At 41.0% G+C, this 23,065-nt stretch overlaps 1 long non-coding RNA gene across 2 annotated transcripts; it reads right to left on the bottom strand.

The window, feature by feature from the left end:
* Positions 1-474: 474 nt before the first annotated feature.
* On the bottom strand, positions 475-22,633 carry LOC137445729 (uncharacterized). Of its 2 annotated transcripts, XR_010988470.1 has the most exons (5): positions 8,244-8,309; positions 6,589-6,654; positions 5,478-5,663; positions 4,292-4,339; positions 475-1,560 (listed from the first exon to the last, which is right to left on the bottom strand). It is a non-coding gene; the product is annotated as an uncharacterized lncRNA (long non-coding RNA). The 2 variants fall into 2 exon arrangements; XR_010988471.1 differs by lacking the exons at positions 6,589-6,654; positions 8,244-8,309 and adding an exon at positions 22,407-22,633.
* Positions 22,634-23,065: the final 432 nt, after the last annotated feature.

Here is a 23,065-nt window from a genome sequence, read left to right as displayed (position 1 = left end):
ACTACTGCCACAAAATTAGAAAACAAACTGGGGACATCTCTGGGAAAAAGAGCCATAACAGATACTGCACAGCAGCTGTTTAAGGGAAGTTTTCTGAAGATACTCCCACCTGAAACAGGAGGGACATTCCTTATAAATCTTAGACAATATTGAAAAGCTGAAGTTGAACCTTGAGGCTTACATACAGAAAAGGGATAGGTAGGTGCTTGGAGTTTTGAGGCCACTTTCAAAGAGAATAGTCTACATTTTCTCAGTAAAGTTAAAGTTTGCTGCATCCAGGAAACATTACAAATAGATTAAAGTGAATAAATTTTAATGCTGTAAGTTGAGCTTTTGATAAAGACTCTAACAATTTTCTTGCTGTTCATTACACCATTCCTGGGCATGTTGCTGTGCCGGGGCCTTCTAAGTCCATGCAGGAACAGGAATGACACAACACTAATATGATGCATAAATCAGTCATCTTTATTAATTATCAGCTGTACATTTATATTGTATACTTGCACTATACTGCAATATAATAGGCTGTTCTGCATCTTCACGAGCTGTCCACACATCCTTTTGATCAATCTGGTTGGTTGTTGACATTTGTGCAAATTGAATCACAATCCCAGATTCACATCCCCTGTTGTGTTACAATGTCTTCTGATTGCTAACTTTCCCAAAGGTTGTTTATCAGGACAGCAGTTCATGTTCTTTTACAAGGCTATCATAATATATATTCTGAACAATGCTGTCATGGTACACATTCTAAATTAACTGCTTATGTCATCCTAAATTAGTTGCTTATGCTAACACTTCAAGACAGACCAGGCCCAAACATCGCTGTTATTGCATGTTTACATATAAGGCTTCAGTACCAGAGCCAAGTTTCTGCAATTTTGTCATACATCTGTAAAAGTTTCATGTTGAATTATTAGATTTTTTTACTGTGATCATAATATGTATGTTAAATGTTTCTAACAGGTATTTACATTAGGTATTTCTAACTGGCATCGCAGCACTTGAGAATAGGGACAGTGCTTGCATTCTCCATCCAACACTTGAGAATTTGCCAGCTAACATTCAGACATGTATCTCTGCACATAAGAGATTGAGACTTAGCCCAAAACAAAAACCTTATGCATTCTTTATTCAAAGGACTACAAGTATCAGCATGCCACACACAGAGCAAAAATTTGGTATGCATTTATCAGTCACTGAATCCACATATTTCTTTAATATTTTCCTTTTACAGTGGCAATTTCTTCCACCATTTCAGAAACCATGACCATATCTGGACCTGTACCAAACATCCCAAGCCCAGCAGCCCACCCTTAACTGTGTATGTACAGTCTCAGAATATCCTGTGAAGATCAAGTAAGTCTCCTTTTTCACTTCTCTGAGCCAAAAATCAGATGCTGTAGCAGAAAAACTCTTAACTTCAACTGAAAGTCATATGTAAATTAATAATACAAAAGGCTAATACTCCATGGAGGCAACACTTTTGAAAGTTGTCTTCATACCATGACAATGTTAGAAGAAGTGTTCTTTGTCAGAGTAAGTTAGCCTTCTGGGATACTGCAAAGGGATAAAACATCGCTCTATTAGCTTGACAGTTGAGCTTGACATAGATACTATTGTTAAATTAGATAAAAATGAAAAACAAAACCAATAGAATACAAATTGCAGTAGTTTTCTGTAATAGCAGCTTACAATTGTTAGTCATTTTGCATGCAATCAAACTAGTGCTTTCAGAATTTGTCACTGAGAATTTGCAGTAAAAATTCTGGTTATACTAATCTTTGTCCTCCATTATCCTTATTGGCATTTTCAGAGGTGCTGCCCTAGGGAGCTGCACAAGTCTTGACATTTAAAAATCAGGCATTTGACATTTGGAATTACTTAGAAGTACTCTAACAGTAGCTGAAAATAAAGGTTGTGTATGTGTGGGCGTGAATGCATGCAAGTGCTCAGACAACTCTACCTTTCTTAGTGTCAAGCCTTTTGTTCTGAGCTGCAATATGTTTAGCACTTGAAGTCCAACAACAGCAAGGTCATATTCAAGATTTAACCTCTGCCGGTGAGAGAAGTCTATTGAAATGCTAATTGCATTAAAGTTAGACTGGCTCTTCAACCTCCTTTGTTACACACTGATATGTAAACACCCAACTTGCAAGACAGTCCAATGCAGCATCTCTGGGACTTTGCAAAGCCTTTTTGTACAAAGTATTAAAATCTCCAGAAGCTGGTCAGTTCTGGACTTCCATTCTTTTTAGCACTATGCCAAAAAAAAAAAAAAAAAAAAAAAAAAAAAAAACTGAAAAAAAAAATTAGTTTTTAAATATGGTTCAAGCCTTGCAGTTTTCTTCAAGGCAGGAAAGTACAGTTATGCCCATTGCACAGATCAGAAATTCAAGCCTCACATACATGTGGTCCATTCAATATCACCAAGCATACCAATATCATAATAGAAAGAGAAATTGTACGATATTAAAGGAATTATTCTGACATCTTTGAGTTGTTCCCAGGTTTACCATTGTCATTCCAGTTTAAAACACCTATTTTAAATGCATCTTATGAAAGTGTAAGTAAAATTAACATTAAATTTAACATTTTTTTTCTTTTGAGAACAGAAAAAACAATGCACTACTTATTACTTAATATTGCTTTCCAAACAGAAGGCAGAGAGAACTGTCTAGTTTCATATTTAGCTTGCTCTTACCAGAAACTTGGCAATTAAGATGTCTCTTCCATGCATAACCCTAAGATTCTTTGAAGGGGCAACAGAATTTTCACAAGGTCTCCAAATAAGATGGTAATTTATGTTCCCAGCTAGATGCTGAGTTATTCTTTTTCTCATCTTAAAAAAACAAAACTAACAAGAAAAAAAGGAAACAACTAGAATGGTGTTGTAGTGTGATGGTTTAGCCCAACTACACCAACAAAAAGCTCAGCTGAACTCAGCTGGAGAAGAGAACGAAGCTGTATTTTACAAGCAATAATGAACTGCAAGAATCTACAGGAAAAGAAGCAACACAGGAATCCTCCTCAGGAGGAGGATCCCACGTCAGGTTCCCCCCAACCTCTTTCCTCTTTGCTCTTTTCTTCTAATTAACTACAGTGAAAGGGAAGAGTAGAAAAAGGATATTAGAAGAAGTTCAGTTAGCTCAAAACGTTGTTACAAGTTAGATGCTTATCTTATCAGTTTCTGTCCAGGGTCAGCAGGCATGCATTCTGGCCAAGAAACAAAAGACAGACTGAGAACAAAATGTAAGATCACAAAACTACATCCCACTCGTCTACCAATGAAATTTATTTAGTATTATCTTCCTTTTGTTTTCCTTTTTACACTCAAACATTCAGCTCGAGAATTCTGCAGTATCTGAAGGGGGCCTACAGGAAGGCTGGGGAAGGACTTCTCAGGATCTCAGGTAGTGATAGGACTAGGGGGAATGGAATGAAGCTGGAGGTGGGGAGATTCAGGCTAGATGTGAGGAGGAGGTTCTTCACCATGAGAGTGGTGAAACCCTGGAATGGGTTGTCCAGGGAGGTGGCTGGGGCGCCATCCCTGGAGGTGTTTAAGACCAGGCTGGATGAGGCTCTGGCCAGCCTGATCTAGTATGGGGTGTCCCTGCCCATGGCAGGGGGGTTGGAACTAGATGATCCTTGTGGTCCCTTCCAACCCTGAATGATACTATGATCCTTTCTTAAAGGCACAGCCTAAACTGTCACAAATGGCAATAAGAACTTCATATTACATGAAATGAAGCAAATCTCATTTGCTCTTCAGAGCATAGACCATAATTCATCTTGTTTTGAAGTACCACTCACTTTGGATCAACATGCCCAATATTGTCATATTAGATAACAAGAATTCCCATCATTTATTTGTCTCCCTACTTCACTTTGAGACACAAAACGATCACAGAGAGGACTTTCACAGGTAGTATCCAACTTCAGAATAGGGCATAAGTCATCCTATGCCAGGCCAAAGGATGCAATAGCCAAAGTATTTTTGGTACAGAAATCAGTTAAGTCAAAGCTACCTGGTTTGGTCTGAATTTAATGCCATGATGCAGACATATCCAAGTTCCCCACAGGATGGTGGCCACAGCATAATACAAAAAAATACAGTTGTTATATAAGAAGTGACAATGACAGATCTTTTAACAGGCTACAAAACACAGAAAGGAAATAAAGTTGTATCCTAGGTGATCTTTACAGAAATGCAGGTCAATATTCAATAGATGAATTCTTAACAAGGGGAAAAAATTACTTTTGTATTTTTTTAATCAGTTATTTTACCAACCTTTGCCTCTGATTATTCCCCAAGACTGGGCTTTTTTCCTCATTATTTCTGTGAGAAGAGATAAAATATCTTCAGGACAATGGCAATTCAATGGAGCAACTGTACACTGAACAGACATTTCCAAAACAAAGAAACAAACAAGCCCAAAAAAGAACCTGACCCTGTCCCCACTATTCACTGTTTTATCAAGTGCTATATAGTAAGAAGCACTCAGAAAAATGGTCAACACTTTTAAAGGACTGTTTTTGCCAAACCAAACTGAAGCAAAAACAGTATCATTGAACAATCCAAGAGGAAAATACCCAGCTGCAATCAAAAACCTTTTCAGCAACCAGAGGGTGAAGCTCTATAGAAGAATAACAGCTGACACTTCCCCATTGCTGTCCCTTGATTCATCTGTCTAGATGAGTCGTGATCAAATAAATCCACATATTTGCAATGGTCTTTTTTATAAGACTATGAACAAACTGCATTACCATACCATTTAGATTTCAGAATTCCAAGTAGACCAAAAATTTATTTCCAATGTTCTATCTATTTTGCAAATCACTGCAACTAAACTTTGCAGCATCCCCTCAGATTCCTGCAGTAGTCATTTTTCTGCTGTGCTTCTGTGAACAGTTCACCAGATGTACCTTTCTGTATCAGAATAGCTTTCAAATTAATCATAAAAATGCAAAAACTATTTTTCCTTTCTCCTCCATTTTTCTTTACACCCAATGACTTCCCCAGGTGCTTGAAGAAATCACACTATGTTCATCTGATTGCAGTAGTTTGGAGAAAAAAATGAATCTACAGCTACTGTAGAAGTGTTTGAGTTTTTAGCTCACTGCCACTTTTTATTTTCCTCACCATATCCGTGCTCCTTTCCCTCAAGCTAGAACACAAGCATCATACTTTATAAACTCCTCTTTATTAAAAAGATAAGAAAATTTCTCATATTGTTGTAATAAAATGTACAATCTTATATATTTTATAATTAATATTTCCTGGTGGTGGTATTTTCAAACACCACCATAGTATATGTACAGGTTATATTATTCAGCTGTCACATACAAAGACAGTTAAATGACTTAAGCACAGATCTAAGAACTTCCAATACAGCAATTCAAATTGGAAATAAAGGTGATACGATCTGTGGTTTTCCCATAAATGGGATTCTGTAGCAGATTAGCTGGATACTCACGACTTGCTCCTCTGTCCACTGTCTTCCCAGATGCTGTGACCATAATTCAAGATGCCCTTGGCTCAGAGAGAGGGCCTCTCTCTCTCTCGCTCGCTCTGTCACCAGGCTTCAGCCTTTCTGTGGCTCTTCTGGGATTCAGTTCTCTTCCGCCTTGATCCAGGTGCAAGGCCTGGGTGTAGTTGTTGCCTGTTAAGACAATTCCTTTAGCTGCTACTCTTGCAGTACTTGGCTCTTGTCTCTTTTGTGGTAAGAACAAGGCCCAGCAGTAGTTGGGCTGCTAGCGCAGGCCCTTCAGCTGCTACTCCTGCAGCATTTGGCTCTAGTTGCTGTCTGCGTGAGAACAAGTTGCCTAACTTGTCAGCTGGTTTAAATACTGTCCCAAGACAGAGAAACATGATAACTGGATCTATAGGATGGGGCATATCCAAATATGGCCGGGGGCACTCACAGTTCACAGCTTTGTTACAAAGTTAATTACATGTACTACATGTTTATCTGGACCATCTGAACTCCAGGAAGCGTCCAGATTTGCTTATTCATCGGTGTTTGCTACACATGCTACACATTTGCCTGGACCACCTGGACCCCAGGAACCCATTGTGTGGGTTAGGCCATGTTTTGGGGGTTTGACCCTTCAGGACACTTTCTATTTTCCTCACCACACCCTTGTTCCTTTCCCTCAAGCTAGAACATAAGGATCATGTTTTAGACTCCTTCTTATTAAAGAGATAAGAAAATTGTGCATATAGTGCATTAGAATATCTTGAAGCTTTAGTATAAAAAAAAAAAAAAATCTACTTCATGTTTCCCTCCAGGAGTGACAAAGCAGGATCAGTCCACAGCAGAAATGCCTTTGGTATTCAATAAGTGGCTGCTAGCAGCCCATCAGGAGTCTGAGGTTGGCTGGCTGGGTTTTATCAAAGCCAGGAAATGCACTTATGTTCCAATAGGATTGAGACATTTAAATTTAGAAATACATTAAACATCCAGTCACACTTCTGAGGTGCATTCTAGTCATGAGAAAGGCACCATGCAAAGTATCACAGAAAAGCTAAGCTGGATATTCCTGGAAAAAGATCTTGAGGTGCTCACACAATAGAAAAAGCCTTACAGCAGTCACTTCTTGTAACTGTAAAGGTCCTTGCATGAGAGCAGGACTTCAAGAACAGAGGCACAGCTAAAAAAAAATATAAACAGATCATTATTTGCAAAGGGCAGAGAAGACCAAAGCTAGCAAGCTGTTTGGCCCGTTCTAGAGTGCATTATTCTTTCTTCTTATAATCTTTCCCTAGGACACATATTCCTTTTCTATGTTTATTTAAACAGATTTTATCATTTGCATTCTGACTTAGTAACTCTTCGGAGCACTCTGCACTTGCATTTGTATTTCAAAACTGCTCTGAAAAATCATTAGAACACCAGTAGGTTCCACATCCCTCTGAGAGTGCACCACATGGTTAAATAATACCATTAATTGATGACATACACCTTCAGAGCAAGTTGTGTTGGGTGAGGCTCTCTTACCACCTGGTTTTATCCATGAATCAGAAGAGAACTGTAAGTGGCAAATTTTGATGATACCATCAATTTGTGCCTTGACAATTAGCCAGGCTATAGATACTACATGATAGTACCTAACTGGTCCTTTCCTTAGGGAAATATATTAATTAGATTAGTAATGAAGCCACATTCTTTTCATTAGCTATTAATTAGTTATGAAGGAAAAGGGCCTACTGTGCACAGGTGGCTTGGACATCTCTGTGTCCTTTCAAGACCTCTGTGTATATCAGTGAGAGGCTATTAGTAGCAGGGAAGTGATTCAGATTAATTTTCTGAGCTAGCAAAACCATTTAACTTAATCTTTTGAGACAGAACTTCTAACAATGAAAACAGCTGAGACTGCAAAAGCTGGGAAAAGGAGTTCAGGACTCTTAAATAAGATTCTCCTTAGAAAAGCTCTGCTGGCTTTGATTTTACAACCCCATTGGGGGGGTGGGGTGGGGTGTGAAATGCAGTTTATTTACATGAGTTCCTTTCCTCTGTCCTATTTCAAATGGTTCCTCACCACCACCACTTCATTTTCAGCCTCCAGGCTGGAAAGCAACTTTTGCCAGAATACTTTTTTTTCCAACCCTACCAGTAAGTTAGATCAGTCTATAACTCTGGTACACAGCAGAAAATAACATGAAAATTAAGAAACTTATGCCTACAGCCACAGTTCCTACTAAAAGAGTAAGACAAAGATCTCTGAATTCCAAAATAGACTGAAATATAAAAAGATTTCCAAGACAGAATCCAACACAGCTAGCCTGGCTCTCTACCATCACAATCCCAAGAAGTGGCTGACTTCTAACGTCACACCATATAAATGTGCAACAACTGCTTTCAAGTCTACAAAATCACAATGTACCCCAATTCTATGTGTGCTTATGTTCAGACTTCAAAAACTCTTCTCTATCTCCCACAGAAATCTCATGCTCTTAGAAACAAATCTGAAAATTTATTCTGATTGTCTTCCAAAAGAATCAATGTTACAGCAGAGAATTGTGATTGAATGTATTCACAAAACTAAGTCCAGCTTGGTAGCTCAGCCCTTAGAGAGGAAGCCAGACATTATCATAGATTAATCATAGAAACATAGAATGGCCTAGTTGGGAATGGACCTTAGAGATCATCTCCTCCAGCCTCCCCCCCTGTGGGTAGGGATGCCTCTCAACTAGTCTCAGCTGTTCAAGGCCTCACATTAGACAAGTTTCAGAAGCTTACCACGACAGGACATCCACATCAACATTCTTTAGCTTAGAATAGCAATAGTTTAGCCTTCTGTTACTTGAAAAGTCTTTATCTTTCTCTTAAAAAAAAAAAAAAAAAAAAAAAAAATTCTCCACATAGCAGTTATTTTTACATCAGAAAGGTGTCCCCTCCATGAAGAGAAATTGCTTGGATAAAAGTACTAGTTATCCTTGCCTCACCTCCTGCAGCATTAGAACCCAACAGGAGCCCAGGAGGTGGCCCCAGCCCTTACATACATAGCCCATTCACTCTGCATCTGCAGTTGTGGCTTTCCGTATGTTCCCTGCTCATTTCTCTTTCCTGCAAAAACTGCTGTCTCAGGAAGGGAGCACTGCTGTGAGAAAAAGTTTCCCTGTCTCCCAACAAAAGTCCTTCAAAAGTGGGCTGATAACCAGGTAAAACCAAACAAAAACTGAAAAACCAAACCACCAAACAAACCAAACCAAAAACCAGCAACAGGAAAAACAACCACAACAAACAAATTACTTGGGTGATGGTGCTAGCTGTGCACCACGCATGAGGAAAGACAGCCCAGAATATTTTGGATTCCCTGAGCATCATACCTGGTTTCCTTTGTGCAGATTTTGGTACTGCTCATAGCACTATCTGTGGCACAGAGCCCACATGCTCCCTTCCACTGTAGCTGCTTCTTAAGAGGCTTCCTGGCTTCCCAAGTTTAAATAATCCATGTAATGATTTTACTCACAAATATGCATTTATTAGGAAGTCCTGAACTAAACAAACAAGGAAGTCATCCCACATGCTGAAAAGTGAACTCTTCGACAAAATTGAAGCCTCTTAATAATATTCTTTAGCATTAAACTGTCCCCTATCCCATTTTTGTGTTAGGGTTTCACAGTCCAATGCTGCTGAGGCTTCATGTACTCTCAAGAGTAAATGAGGGCAATGAAGGCTTATCACTGTGAAATGTGGCCTTGAATTATAGGACTGTAATTTTGAGGAAGAGTACTGGGCTATACTCCAGTGTTTTCTGTGTCCTGATCTGCCTATAACAGGCCTGGAAAGCAAGTAAAGATACTCTCCTTGGAACAGTACACTACTTAAGGTAAGTACACCAGGATAGATAGCTGAATCCTGACTTTTTGTACCATGTTCTCCCCTCCTTTTTTTTCCGTCTTCTTTGTCATGACAAGTCATTGTAAAAGTACCATAATGACGAAAACTTTTCACACAATTTTGTTCTGAAAAGTCACTTTTCATATTACTGTATAGTTGCCATAACAACTTAATGCAACATCTTATTTAATAATCATTCTCATGATAACAACATACATTTTGTTTCAGACCTATTTCCCCAACACTCTTAGGTGTGTTTTGGTTGTTTTGAAAGAAGTCAGACTCAGTACATTATGAAGATCAGAAAAAAATCTGATTAAGTGTCTAGGAAAGAAAATATCTTATTTGGGAAAATGTTCTAAGGCTGTTGTATAAGACAACTATGCCTTTCCGGATGTATGTATTACTTTTACAAAAAGCTCAACGTAATTACAATACTTGAGAATTTAATTCACAGAATGAAGCTTCATAAACATCTAACATTCTGGCTAAAAACAAGCAATAGCTATTGATCTGCTGTCAATATGCAGTCTATAGAAGAATATTGCCCTAAAGCTAAGTCAGATGTTGAATCACAGAATCACCATGGTTGGAAAAGACCTTTAAGATCATCAAGTCTGACCATTATCTAATTCTACCAGAGCCACTACTACACCATATCCTTGAGCATCATTATCTAGATGGATTTCAAATACATCCAGGAATGGTGATTCAATCACTTCCCTGGGCAGCCTGTCCCAGTTTTTGAAAACCCTTTCAGTACAGAAGGTTTTCCTAATGCCCCACCTAAACCTCCCCTGGATTAACTAGAGGATATGAATCCACCTTTCTGTTGTGAAAAACTTTGATTCATTTTCACACACCGCATCTACTTCTCAGGTACACTGCTGCATTAAATCCTTCTCAATTTTAAGGGATCTTCTCCCCCCAGCAAAAGAATCACAAAATCATTAAGGTTGGAAAACACCTTTGAGATCATTGAGCCCAACCATAACCCAACTACCATGGCCACTAAACTATGTCCTGAGGCACCACATATACACACTTGAACATCTCCAGGGCTGGCAACTCCATCACCTCACTGGGCAGCCTTGCACAAGACATCTCTGTACATTCCAAGGTAGATGGGTTATGCCAGCCTCAGCTTCTGTTGGCCTAGCTACAAATGTGGTGAAAGTATTTTCTCTAGGGGCAGAGGGGGAAAGTACACTGTAAAACTTTGGTCTTTCCTTCCAGTAAGCTGTGGTCCATTTAGGCAAAGCAGGCACAACCTTTAGTCTCCAGCCAGAAAATATCTGATGGCATGTAACAGCCCAATAAAAGGAACTGAGAAGAAAAACCACATTAAGCTGCCCCATGAAAGCATTAACACATTAGACTTCCTTTTTCCTAACAAACACCCCCATTTTGTAAAGAATAAACATTCCCTTGCTATTATTCTTTCCACTCATTTACAGGTTCTGGTGATAGTCTGAATGGGTACAATAATTCTGGTTGTTTCAGATCATATTCCAAGTACAAATTTGATAGATTTTCAAAGCCATTTTGGCCCATCAATGTCCACATGCAGTTCATGAGCACAAAATCTCCACTGCAAAATGTAATTGCCTATTTCCAGAGCTGCTGAGAGATATTAAACTGCATTGAGAACATGTCCTTTTGAATAAAGTTTGCCAGGACCCAAAATTTGCTGTTTCAGTAGATTCCATTAATTGATACAAAAGACATCAGAAGTTTCAATTTTTCTGAATCCTTTCAAGATAAGCTGTGGCTGTAAAAACCCATTCAAGGATTTAAATCTGCCTCCCACAGAGGAGGACAGGAGCCAGAAGCCTACTTCAGCAAGGCTGATCATCCACAGATGGCTAGCTTTTCCTCTGCTCTAACAAGGCTCCATAGCTGGCATAATCTGCCTACACCAAGGGCAAATAGAAAGGATACTGCTAGAGGGAGATTAGTTTCCAGCCTGCATGAAATCTTGGCATATTCTAATGCCGTCTAAACAAGCCTTAAACCATAAATGTAACCCCAGAAAAGATTCAAAAATCCTTCCCTGCAAAGACAGACTGTGCTCCAATGAAATGGGTTGGAACTGGATAATCCTTGAGGTCCCTTCCACCCCTGGTACTTCCATGATTCTGTGAAGATGACACTGCCACTGACACTGTAGCAGAAACAGGCTGATATATGGTGGCTTGAGGAAGAAGTCAGTGAAGTTCCAGAGGACTATATATTCTATGGCACAAGAGGCATCATCAACACTCTTCCTACCTAACCAGGGGGCCACTAGGCCCCCCGGCCTTTGTTGTCATCACCACCACCATCACCCAGTGTGCACCATGGGCACTCACCAGTGATGAGAGGAGGATCCTCCAGCCCAGATGGGCTCAGCTTAGGGCTTCTGCCTTTCCTGGGGGGCTTAAAAGGGGAGTGGGCCAGCAGGGTCAAGTGGCCACACCTGGGGTGGGAGAAGACTCCAACAGAGCCCAGGTGCTCTGGGTTTGAGGGTAGAAAGGGGGAAAATGGGGCAGGTGAGGGAGTTTTGGGGTGTCAGGTGGTGATAGCACTAGGGGGAATGGAAAACAACATGGAAATGGGTAGACTCAGACTGGATTTTAGGAAGAAATTCCTCCCCATGAGGGTGGTGAGACACTGGAACAGGTTGATCAGGGAGGTGGTGGAAGCCTCATGCCTGGAGGTTTTTAAGGCCAGGCTAGATGTGGGTGTGAGCAACCTGATCTAGTGTGAGGTGTCCCTGCCCATAGCAGAGGGGTTGGAACTAGATCATCCTTTAGGTCCCCTCCAACCCCAACAATTCTATGATTCTAAAACAATTTTGCAGTTTAGGCTGGATGTGAGGAGGAAATTGCTCCCAGAAAGAAAGATTGGCCATTGGAATGGGCTGCCCAGGGAGGTGGTAGAGTCACCGTCCCTGGAAGTGTTTAAAATAAGACTGGATGAGGCACTTGGTGCCATGGTTTAGTTGATGAGATGGTGTTGCATGACAGGTTGGACTTGATGATCTTGAAGGTCTTTTCCAACCTAGTTAATTCTGTGATTCTCTGAAATACTGACTAAAAAAGTATACATAAATGAGCCCTGAGGTCTGCTTCACATCAGCATCAACTACTTTTTCCTACTCATCATCTGCGCTAATTTAATGAGTATCACTAGTCAGTAAGAGTCTTAAGAAAAGCTTGTTAACCAGTCCCATGCAGCCACATCATCAGAAAATCACATGCAGCCACACTGAGTTGCTTGAGGGGTGTCTTTGGTCTCAGTCTCTTCCTCTATAACCTGCTTGCATTTTATCTTTGTTGCTGTGGTCGTCACCTTACAGCAACATTGTGGGTGTGGGTGGTCAAACAATTGAACAGCTTCCTTACAGAATTTTAGAGGTCTCCATCCACAGATATATTCTAAAGTCAGCTGGGCACCGTTCTGGGCAACCCAGCTATTACCGTTTGAGGCTACGCCTTTAAGAAAGGGACACTGTGACTGATTGTTTTATAAACAAAGGACAGGTCTAAACTAATTTCATTGGTGAATTCGTAGAGTACTGCCTTAAGTTTTGATTCCAGCAGAGACTTTTCTCAGTCTTCCACTTTTTCCTCCTTCCGCAGCTTGCGGCTTCTAGGTTTTCTGCCAGACTGACCTTGGACTGATAACCGTGAGGCCTGCAAAAACTTACAAACATTTTGCTCTAATTATAACTGCTTTCAATTAACAACTGCTCCTTTTCTCTCTTTCTAACCCTCTCTGGGGAAAAAGGGAAGAGAAGGGGGTACAGGGGGGGAGCCCTCCTCCTGGCGGAGGAGGGGAATCTCATTCCTGTGTTACTTTGTTGTATATTTCTGTATATATATTGTAAATACTGTAAATTGTGTATATATATACATATATATATATATCCTGCAGCTCCGCTTGTAAATATAGCACATTCCTTTGCTCATCCGGCTGTGGTTTTCTTTCATTTTTTTTTCCCTTCACTTACAGGGGTCGAGAAGGCTGAGGCCTTCCCCTCAACCCTCAACACCAGTGTAGCTGACCCTGCTTCATGAACTGTGTTGGAGTGGACTGTCTCCAGAGGCTCCAACCTCAGCTACGCCATGATTAGAGATGCTATATCAGAGTGCCATCAAAATGCAATAATGCTATATTGTACTCAAATATAACATTGAACTAGAAAAACATTGATCCATAATGGGAAAAGCTTAAAATAAAAATAATTAAAAATAATCCAGTGGCTGTGTGCTATTGATCTAAATTGTATGCTTTTGTGCAGACTTTCACTTCTTCATTGCTGTGAGGTGGTTCTCATGAACTAGGGAGCTAATATGCAAAAAACTGCCCACTCAGTGATATTTATGCTATTGAATATCAGAAAAGTTTACAAATTATAAACTGAGATTTGTAATTTACAACATCACAAATAGTAAATTCACATCACTTATATGGAACAGACTGATCACAAAGCTTACCATGAAAATAATGGTTCTTAGACATGTCTGCCTAAAGACTGAACCAATTCTTGTCTTTTTTGTTTGTTTGTTTTTTCCCACCACTGACACTAATGCAAACTTTTTTATCTGGAATCTATCAATTTCCTTCTGAAAAAAGTGTTGCCACCAGACCATTTGAAGGGCAAACTACAGAGACCTTCTTGAAGTGCTCAGCTGCATGCAGCTGAGTTGTAAAATATTTACAAACTGTGTAAACTTAAGAACATCTAAAAGAGATTTCCAACCACCTCCTATTACCCATCAGAATATGATTTATGCATCTGCAGCCTTTACAAATGTTTTTGCAACCCAGGAAATGTTTGAGTTTACCCTGAATATTTCAAACTTCTTTTCCCACGACATGAAATAGGAAGTTGTCCAAAGTGCAGTGTGGTTTCTAGGGTGCAGCAGCTGTAATAGTAGGCATGGTGAAGGACGTGTAATTAGGGAGATACAGGTTATTAATTTTAGTGAGATGAATCTTAATTTCCATAGTATCATGTGAGTTGTATGCAGGTGCAGTTTGACTCCCTCATTAACATTGTCTTTGGTTCTCATAAATTCTACTATCTCAGTACTCTACTCTTGATCTCTTGCTTCTCCCTAAACATTGTACTTCAAAAGTACATAGCATAAGTAAAGACATGGAAAAGTAGGTTGTCTAATTTTTAGAATTGTAGAAAAAGAATATATTTAGAAGTGATAGAAATTCCCTCAGCTAATTGGCAGATACATAAAGAGCATGGCAACAGACAGTGATACAAAACTGTGCTTTGTACAAATGCACAACATGCAACTGAGACACAATTTAAAGAGAAACTAAATTAACATTTATATCTTTAGAAGGAAAAGAGTGAGACTGAAGGGATGCAAGAGTGAGTGTGGTAGGGCGTGGTTTTTTATATATATATATATATTTATTTCTGTTATTTAAATCTTGCTGTGTGCAATTATAAAGTTCATAGTACCATAGTATCATAGTACCATAGTATCAGTCAGGGTTGGAAGGGACCACAAGGATCATCTAGTCCCAACCCCCCTGCCATGGGCAAGGACACCCCACACTAGATCAGGCTGGACAGAGCCTCATCCAGCCTGCTCTTAAACACCTCCAGGAATGGGGCCTCAACCACCTCCCTGGACAACCCATTCCAGGGCTTCACCACTCTCATGGGGAAGAACTTCTTCCTCACATCCAGCCTGAATCTCCCCACCTCCAGCTTCATTCCATTCCCCCTAGTCCTATCACTACCTGAGATCCTGAGAAGTCCTTCCCCAGCCTTCCTGTAGGCCCCCTTCAGATACTGGAAGGCCACAATTAGGTCACCTCGGAGCCTTCTCTTCTCCAGACTGAACAGCCCCAACTCCTTCAGTCTGTCCTCATAGGAGAGGTGCTCCAGCCCTCTGATCATCCTTGTGGCCCTTCTCTGGACATGTGTGTTTCAGCACATCCATATCCCTCTTGTAATAGGGGCTCCAGAACTGGATGCAGTACTCCAGGTGGGGTCTCACCAGGGCTGAGTAGAGGGGGAGAATCACCTCCCTTGACCTGCTGGCCACACTTCTCTTGATGCAGCCCAGTTCCTACATGCAAAATCTGTGCTGATTTTCAGTTTTCTCTTGACTCTCAAAATATTCTTAACTGTTACCATTTGTGTTAAAAATCAGCCTTTTCCCTGCAAAACAGTATTTCTTTGGAGTAAATTAAAAATTTATTTATTAGCAGGAATGCTTCTTAAGAAATGCAGTTGCTTAGACTGAATTTTCAGAGGAACGTAAAACTTTGCATTTTTCATGAACTTTATATTTTGACAAAAGGTAATTGATAAGAACCCATGAGTACAAATGCATTCCAGTGTGTTTGTAAAGTACATTCTGCTCCTGTACTCAGCACTGGTTAGACCACAACTTGGGTATTGTGTCCAGTTTTGGGCCCCTTATTTAGGAAAGATGTTGAGTTGCTGGAATGTGTCCAGAGAAGGCCAATCAAGCTGGGGAGGGGTTTGGAGCACAAGCTCTATGAAGAGAGGCTGAGGGAGCTGAGGCTGCTTAGCCTGGAGAAGAGGAGGCTCAGGGCAGACCTTATTGCTCTCTACAGCTACCTGAAGGGAGGTTGTAGCCATGTGGGGGCTGGTCTCTTCTCCCAGGCAACCAGCACCAGAACAAGAGGACACAGTCTAAAGCTGCACCAGGGGAGTTTTAGGCTGGATGTTAGGAAGAAAGTCTTCACAAAAAGAGTGATTTGCTATTGGAATGGGCTGTCCGGAGAGGTGGTGGAGTTACCATCACTGGAGGTGTTCAAGAGGGGACTGGATGCGGCACTTGGTGCCATGGTTTAGTTGATTAGGTGGTTTGGGGTGATAGGTTGTATGTGATGATTTCTGAGATCTTTTCCAACCTGGTTAATTCTATTCTATTCTATTCTATTCTATTCTATTCCATTCCATTCCATGCTATTCCATGCCATTCCATGCCATTCCATTGCTTTATTTTTCAACCCAGTTTTTATGCTATTAATTTATTAGCTAGATGATAACAATATGTCCCAAACGCTGTTTTCTTTCAAATAATCAGTACCAATGTCTGCTCAGACTTCCAGTTAGCATTTCAAACAACAAGTACTAGCTCTTTAGTTATAAAGGTACAGGTCTCCTTCAGTCATCACTTCTGTATATGAATTCATAACATACAGCATATAAAAAGAAAACACTAGATACCTTGTACTGTGTCCAGTTCTGGGCCCCTCAGTTTAGGAAGGACATTGAGACTCTTGAATGTGTCCAGAGAAGGGCAGTGAGGCTGGGGAGAGGCCTTGAGCAGAAGCCCTATGAGGAGAGGCTGAGGGAGCTGGGACTGTTTAGCTTGAAGAAGAGGAGGCTCAGGGGAGATCTTATTGTTGTCTACAACTACCTGAAGGATGGTTGTAGCCAGGAGGGAGTTGGTCTCTTCTCTCAAGCAACCAGCACCAGAACAAGGGGACACAGTCTCAAGCTGCGCCAGGAGAAGTTTAGGCTGAAGGTGAGGAGAAAGTTCTTCACTGAGAGAGTTGTTGGCCATTGGAATGGGCTACCCAGGGAGGTGGTGGAGTCACCATCACTGGAGGTGTTCAAGAGGGAATTGGACGTGGCACTTGGTGCCATGGTTTAGTCGTGGGTCTGTGGTGACAGGTTGGACTTGATGATCTTTGAGGTCTCTTCTAACCTTGGTGATTCTGTGATTTTGTGATCTTATCTTGAAGTTTCAAATGTGATAATTTTGCCTAAATAATTTTCCTCTTGAAATAATATATCAGGCTGTCTACTTTGACCAGTAAAAAAACCCAACCAACCAGCCAAACCACAAACATAAAGAAGAAATTAAAAAGAAAAGAAAAAAATCTGTTTTTTCATAACTGCTAGCACTCCTTCACAAATATTTAACATTCTTACTAATTAAAATTGAAATGCATGTTACAGCTACAAAGTTTTTCTCAGGATTCTATTAACACTAATTTATTATTTTTCAAATATACTCTTCTAATATGGATTGAGAGCAAGAAATATTTAGGAGAAAAGCTGCTACAACTAGTAATATTTTCCATCCAGAAGTATTGGAACCCTGGCATCCTAGAGTAGCCAGCTCTGAAACTGGCCATTAAAAGTACATGAAAATAGCTTCTGGCATTGCTTTTACAATGCCAGCCTGTTTACTGCATCATAACATGAGTTGGAGAAGAAAAATTTTATATATATGTATACATATATATATTGTTTTACTTCATAACATAACAAACAATTGAGAGAATATAAGAATAATAAAAAGGACATATTTAGAATATCTTAATTATCCATAAATATTTACTTACGTCTGTGCCTCTGTGTGTTTTCTGTACATGGAAACAACAGACAGGACATCATGTCTAAAAATAAGAGGCTAACAGTCGTCCTTCCTACAACACCTGAGTCCACTTACAAGTGTTTATTACCTGAACCAATACAAAGCAATTGGAGGGGGAGGGATAATGACTAGGTGAGTTAATTATAACAAGTAGTTGTAATCATTCAATGGTACAGCTTAACTCCATGGTAAGAATTTTCCTCTCAAATTTTAGTCTTTGGACATTAAGTATAGCATGGGCTAGACAGAACCTAGCAATGTTCAGAGATGGGGGGAAAAAGTAGGAAGAAAGGAGAGGGGAAAAAAAAAAAAAAAAAAACAAAGAAAGAAAAAGGCAAGTGGAGTGGCTCCAGAAAGCATCTTAGCATCTTCTGCATCTTCCTTTGGGGTCGCAACAACCCCAAGCAATGCTACAGGCTTGGGGAAGTCTGGCTGGAAAGCTGCCTGGCAGGAAGAGACCTGAGGGTGCTAATCAACAAGCAACTGAATATGATCAAGCAGTGTGCCCAGGTGGCCAAGAAAGCCAATGGCATCCTGGCTTGGATTAGAAATACTGTGTCCAGCAGGAGCAGTCCTCCAGTCCTGGCTCACTGGAGAGGTCCCAGGTGACTGGAAACTGGCCAATGTGGTCCCCATCCATAAGAAGGGTTGGATGGAGGAACCTGGAAACTCCAGGCCAGTCAGCCTGACCTCAGTGCCAGGGAAAATGATGGAGCAGATTATCCTGGCATCAATAACTGCTCACCTGAAGGATGGCCAAGGGCTCGAGCCCAGCCAACATGGATTTTGGAAGGGCAGGTCCTGCCTCTCCAACCTGATCTCCTTCTATGATCAGGTGACCCATCCAGTGGACGTGGGGAGGCCTGTGGATGTGGTCTACCTGGACTTCAGCAAGGCCTTTGACACCATCCCCCACAGCAAACTGCTGGCTAAGCTGTCAGCTCGTGACTTGGACCGCAACACTCTGTGCTGGGTTAGGAACTGGCTGGAGGGCCGAACCCAGAGAGTGGTGGTGAATGGTGCCACATCCAGCTGGCGGCCAGTCACCAGGGGTGTCCCCCAGGGATCAGTGCTGGGCCCCATCCTCTTTAACATCTTTATTGATGATCTGGATGAGGGGGTTGAGTCAGTCATCAGCAAGTTTGCAGATAACACCAAGTTAGGAGCAGATGTTAGTCAGTTAGAGGGTGGAAAGGCTCTGCAGAGGGACCTCGACTGACTGGACAGATGGGCAGAATCCAATGGGATGGCATTCAACAAGTCCAAGTGCCGAGTGCTGCACTTTGGCTACAGCAATCCCATGCAGAGCTACAGGCTGGGGTCAGAGTGGCTGGAGAGCTCCCAAACAGAGAGGGACCTGGGGGTGCTGATCGACAGCCGCCTTAATATGAGCCAGCAGTGTGCCCCGGTGGCCAAGAGGGCCAATGGCATCCTGGCCTGCATTAGGAATAGTGTGGCCAGCAGGAGCAGGGAGGTCATTGTGCCCCTGTACTCTGCATTGGTTAGGCCGCACCTTGAGTACTGTGTCCAGTTCTGGGCCCCTCAGTTTTAGAAGGACATTGAGACACTTGAACGCGTCCAGAGAAGGGCAACAAGGCTGGTGAGAGGCCTTGAACACAAGCCCTATGAGGAGAGGCTGAGGGAGCTGGGATTGTTTAGCCTGGAGAAGAGGAGGCTCAGGGGTGACATCATTGCCCTCTACACCTACCTGAAAGGAGGTTGTAGCCAGGAAGGGGTTGGTCTCTTCTCCCAGGCAACCAGCACCAGAACAAGGGGACACAGTCTTAAGCTGTGCCAGGGGAGGTTTAGACTCGAGGTGAGGAGAAAGTTCTTCACTGAGCAAGTCGTTCATCATTGGAATGGGCTGCCCAGGGAGGTGTTGGAGTCACCGTCCCCGGAGGTGTTCAAGAGGAGATTGGACATGGCACTTGGTGCCATGGTCTAGTCATGAGGTCTGTGGTGACAGGTTGGACTCGATGATCCTCGAGGTCTCTTCCAACCTTAGTTATACTATGATACTGTGATACTGTGATTGTCCCTTTGTACTCAGTGTTGGTAAGGCCATACCTCAAGTATTGTGTCCAGTTTTGGGCACCTCAACACAAGAGGGATTTGGAGGTGCTTCAACAAGTGCAGAGGAGGGCAACAAAGCTGGTGAAGGACCTGGAGAATAAATTTTATGAAGAGCAACTGAAGAACCTGGGGCTGAGTGTTTTATGCAGCAACACCTTGTCATTTCTAAGCAATGTCCACAGCAGTATCTCTGTCAATCATAATGTCCCATAAAGTACAGCTTACATCTTTTCCCAGAGAGCTAGGAAGATAACTTAGTTTCTTAGAGTGACAGAAGTCTTTCTGGGGCAATTTGCTCACATTATTTGCAATAATGCAGAACAATGTTTCATTCCATCACAGTGGAAAATAATGGTTCTTGTTAGTAAGCAGAATCAACATTATTATTAGGCAGAATCACATTCTGTGTCATGGCAGCTGGGAATCTAATATCACAGTGCTGCCTTTTTCCAATGAACTGATTTGTTGCTTTGATAGCAGCATTAATTATGTCATTGACAGAACTGCAATTAAATTAACATGATCATAATTCACCATTGGCCAACATCAAGCAACTTATTTCAGACAACTGACAATTACATTCTTTTTCCCAAAAAATGCCTTCCAGAGACATGATTTGCAAGTTCAGCTGTTAACCTAATTGAAGTGCAATTATTACTTGTCCAAATGTTATATGGTCTTAACCTCTTCAAGTTAAGACTTAACTGTTTTAAGTCGGTCTGCTGTTTCAGACATCTTGGGGTCATCATGTTTACCTTTAAGCAGATATAAAGGCAGAAGTACTGTCAGTACCACCTCCTTTAGAGAAGACAAATTTATCCCCACTTCTGTATCCATCTCCTGGCACATTTTGCTGTAAAACACTTCAAGAGTTATGGGGAGATGAATATAACATTACTTATCAAAGGCCATACAGCAACTCACAGGGAGTATTTTCTTCAGTCTGTATTCTAAACCTAAGTCAAATTGAAAGGATACTGAAATTTTCTAAAGCAACATGGCAACATTTTTTTGAAAGCTAAAAATTTCTCAACAATACCAACTTTTACTGCTTTCTGCTCTGGTATCATGGTTGTTGTTTGGGTTTTTTGTAATTTTGTTCATTTATAATACCTTTAGGGAAAGTCCAGAGGCATCCTTTCTGCAACAGATCTAAAAGCTTAATCAGTAGTTAGATTTATTTTTCCTAATTAGAAGATTTTCCCCATACTTGACAGAGTCCTGTATATTTTAAACTGTTTAAACAACCACTATTCTTTTTCACATTTTATTGTTTGGGGATCTTTTAAACCCAGAGCAAGTAAGCTTAGAGGATAAAAATATCTGTTTCCTACAGTGAACCAGCATGATCACAGGACTGGCAAAAGGTCCTGCCAGTTGTGAGAGTGCCTCAACACCCTGGCCAAGGTAGCCAGACTTATAACAGCATGACCACAGCCAGACATGAACAGTATCTTGCATTTAGCTGAATGTCCCAGGGAACACTGGACAGAGTAAACAGGCTTCAAAAAGAAGTTAGACCTAATCCATGAAGACTGGAAGAATTAGACTTGCTTTGTGATCTCTGTGGAAAATAAAGGTTTTAAATTAAGCCATTTTGTTCCCCTGATATTACACTAAAAGGATGTAAGCTGGATCAGAGCCAGTGAACTCAAAGATCTATTCCACTGTCCAGCCTTTCAGTTTTACTTTTTGTCTGTGTGATTTTCAAATATTTACAGCAATAATCCAGTTTGTTGAATAACATCTCAGAACACTGTAATTATCATTACAGAACTCTATCTTCTCTAGATAGTCACCTTATATAAATATTAGTCTTAAATTTAACACACAGGTTAGGACTGATTCCAAAGTAGAATGAGATATTTGTTATTTTTAGAGAAGCTAGTTGAGGCCCTGATTTCACCTTCTTTTGAAAGTTTTTGGAAAACAAAAACAACCCCTGCATGCATGCACACACACCAACAACAAACAGAAAACATACCACCTCCCCTACAAATAGAAGACAGAGTGGCAGGATACCATGCAAAATTACTAAATATATTACTTCTCTGTAATAATGAGAGGATAATAGTCTCAAAAAAAAAAGAAACTACCATAACAATTATGGTAGTTTCTGGCTGTGCCCAGAAAACTTTCCACAGATCTTGAACAGAAAGTGGTAGAATGTAAATAATTCACCAATGGATGTAAAAAGGAAAAGAATGATAAATTCTAAACAATCCCATTGGAGAGATGTGGTGGGTGGAAGGGTAAGGCCGAGAAGCCTCCTCCCTTCCCCCTTGTAAAGTAAAAGGAAAAAAAAAAATTGAAGGGAAAGGAAAAAAAACTCGCAAGCTGAATTAGCAAAGCAGTGGAGCTATATTTACAAAGCGATGTAGGGTTTGCAGGGAGATATTTACAAATTTACAATATCTACAATATATACAAAGATATACAACAGAGTAACACAGAAATGAGAGTAAACCCCTCTCGGCAGAGAGGGGGGTTCCCCACCTCCTCTTTCCCCTCTTTCCCCCCTTTCCCCAGATTAGGTTAGAAGAGAGAGAGAGCGAAAAAAAGAAGTTAAAAGCAGTTTTGTGTTAATTGGAAAGGAGTTAATACAGGCCTTATCAGTTTTTCTCTCAAGGCCGGAGCCTTGGCAGAAAGCCCAGCACAGGGACAGAGAGCAGCCGCACCGTAGAAAGGCGGAAGCAAGACTGACAGAAAAGTCGTGGAAATGTCCAGTTCACTCCCAGTTCCGAAAAGTGCTTCCTCCCACTTCACCAATGAAATTAGTTTAGACTATTCCTTCCGTTTACCAACTTCCGTCCACCATATTCTCTTTCTTAAGGGGGCAACGTCAACCGGCCACAAGAGACTACTAACAAAGTTGGTTTAGATTAACTTCCTCTCTCTCTTTTCGGCTTCCTGACTGTAGCAGATACTAACTTGTGCCTCTGTTTGGCTTTGCTGACCTTGGCTGTGTTCTTTGCTGTGGCTGAGTATCTTTAAAAATCTCTGCTCCTCCTTTCCTCTATTGTGTATCCAGGGTGATGGGTTCAGGAGGAGGTGGGGATCAGGGAAGGGGAAGCTGTTGGTAGCTCCCCTGGGGGGTTATTGTGATGTTTATAAATTGTAAATACCTGTAAATATATATAAATATTGTATATATTAACTGCATTTCACTTTAGATTGTAGTTTTCTTGTAAATACAGCTTCATTTGCTTCCAGCCAGTCTGGTCTGGCAATTTGCTGTTGGGGCAAATTTTCAACCCACCACGACAA

This window comes from Melanerpes formicivorus, unplaced genomic scaffold (assembly GCF_026170545.1).
Source record: "Melanerpes formicivorus ecotype bairdi unplaced genomic scaffold, bMelFor1.0.p_v2 SCAF_2, whole genome shotgun sequence".
NCBI lineage: Eukaryota > Metazoa > Chordata > Aves > Piciformes > Picidae > Melanerpes > Melanerpes formicivorus.
Note: the sequence above shows the minus strand (reverse complement) of the source record. Positions and strands in the feature narration are given on the sequence as shown.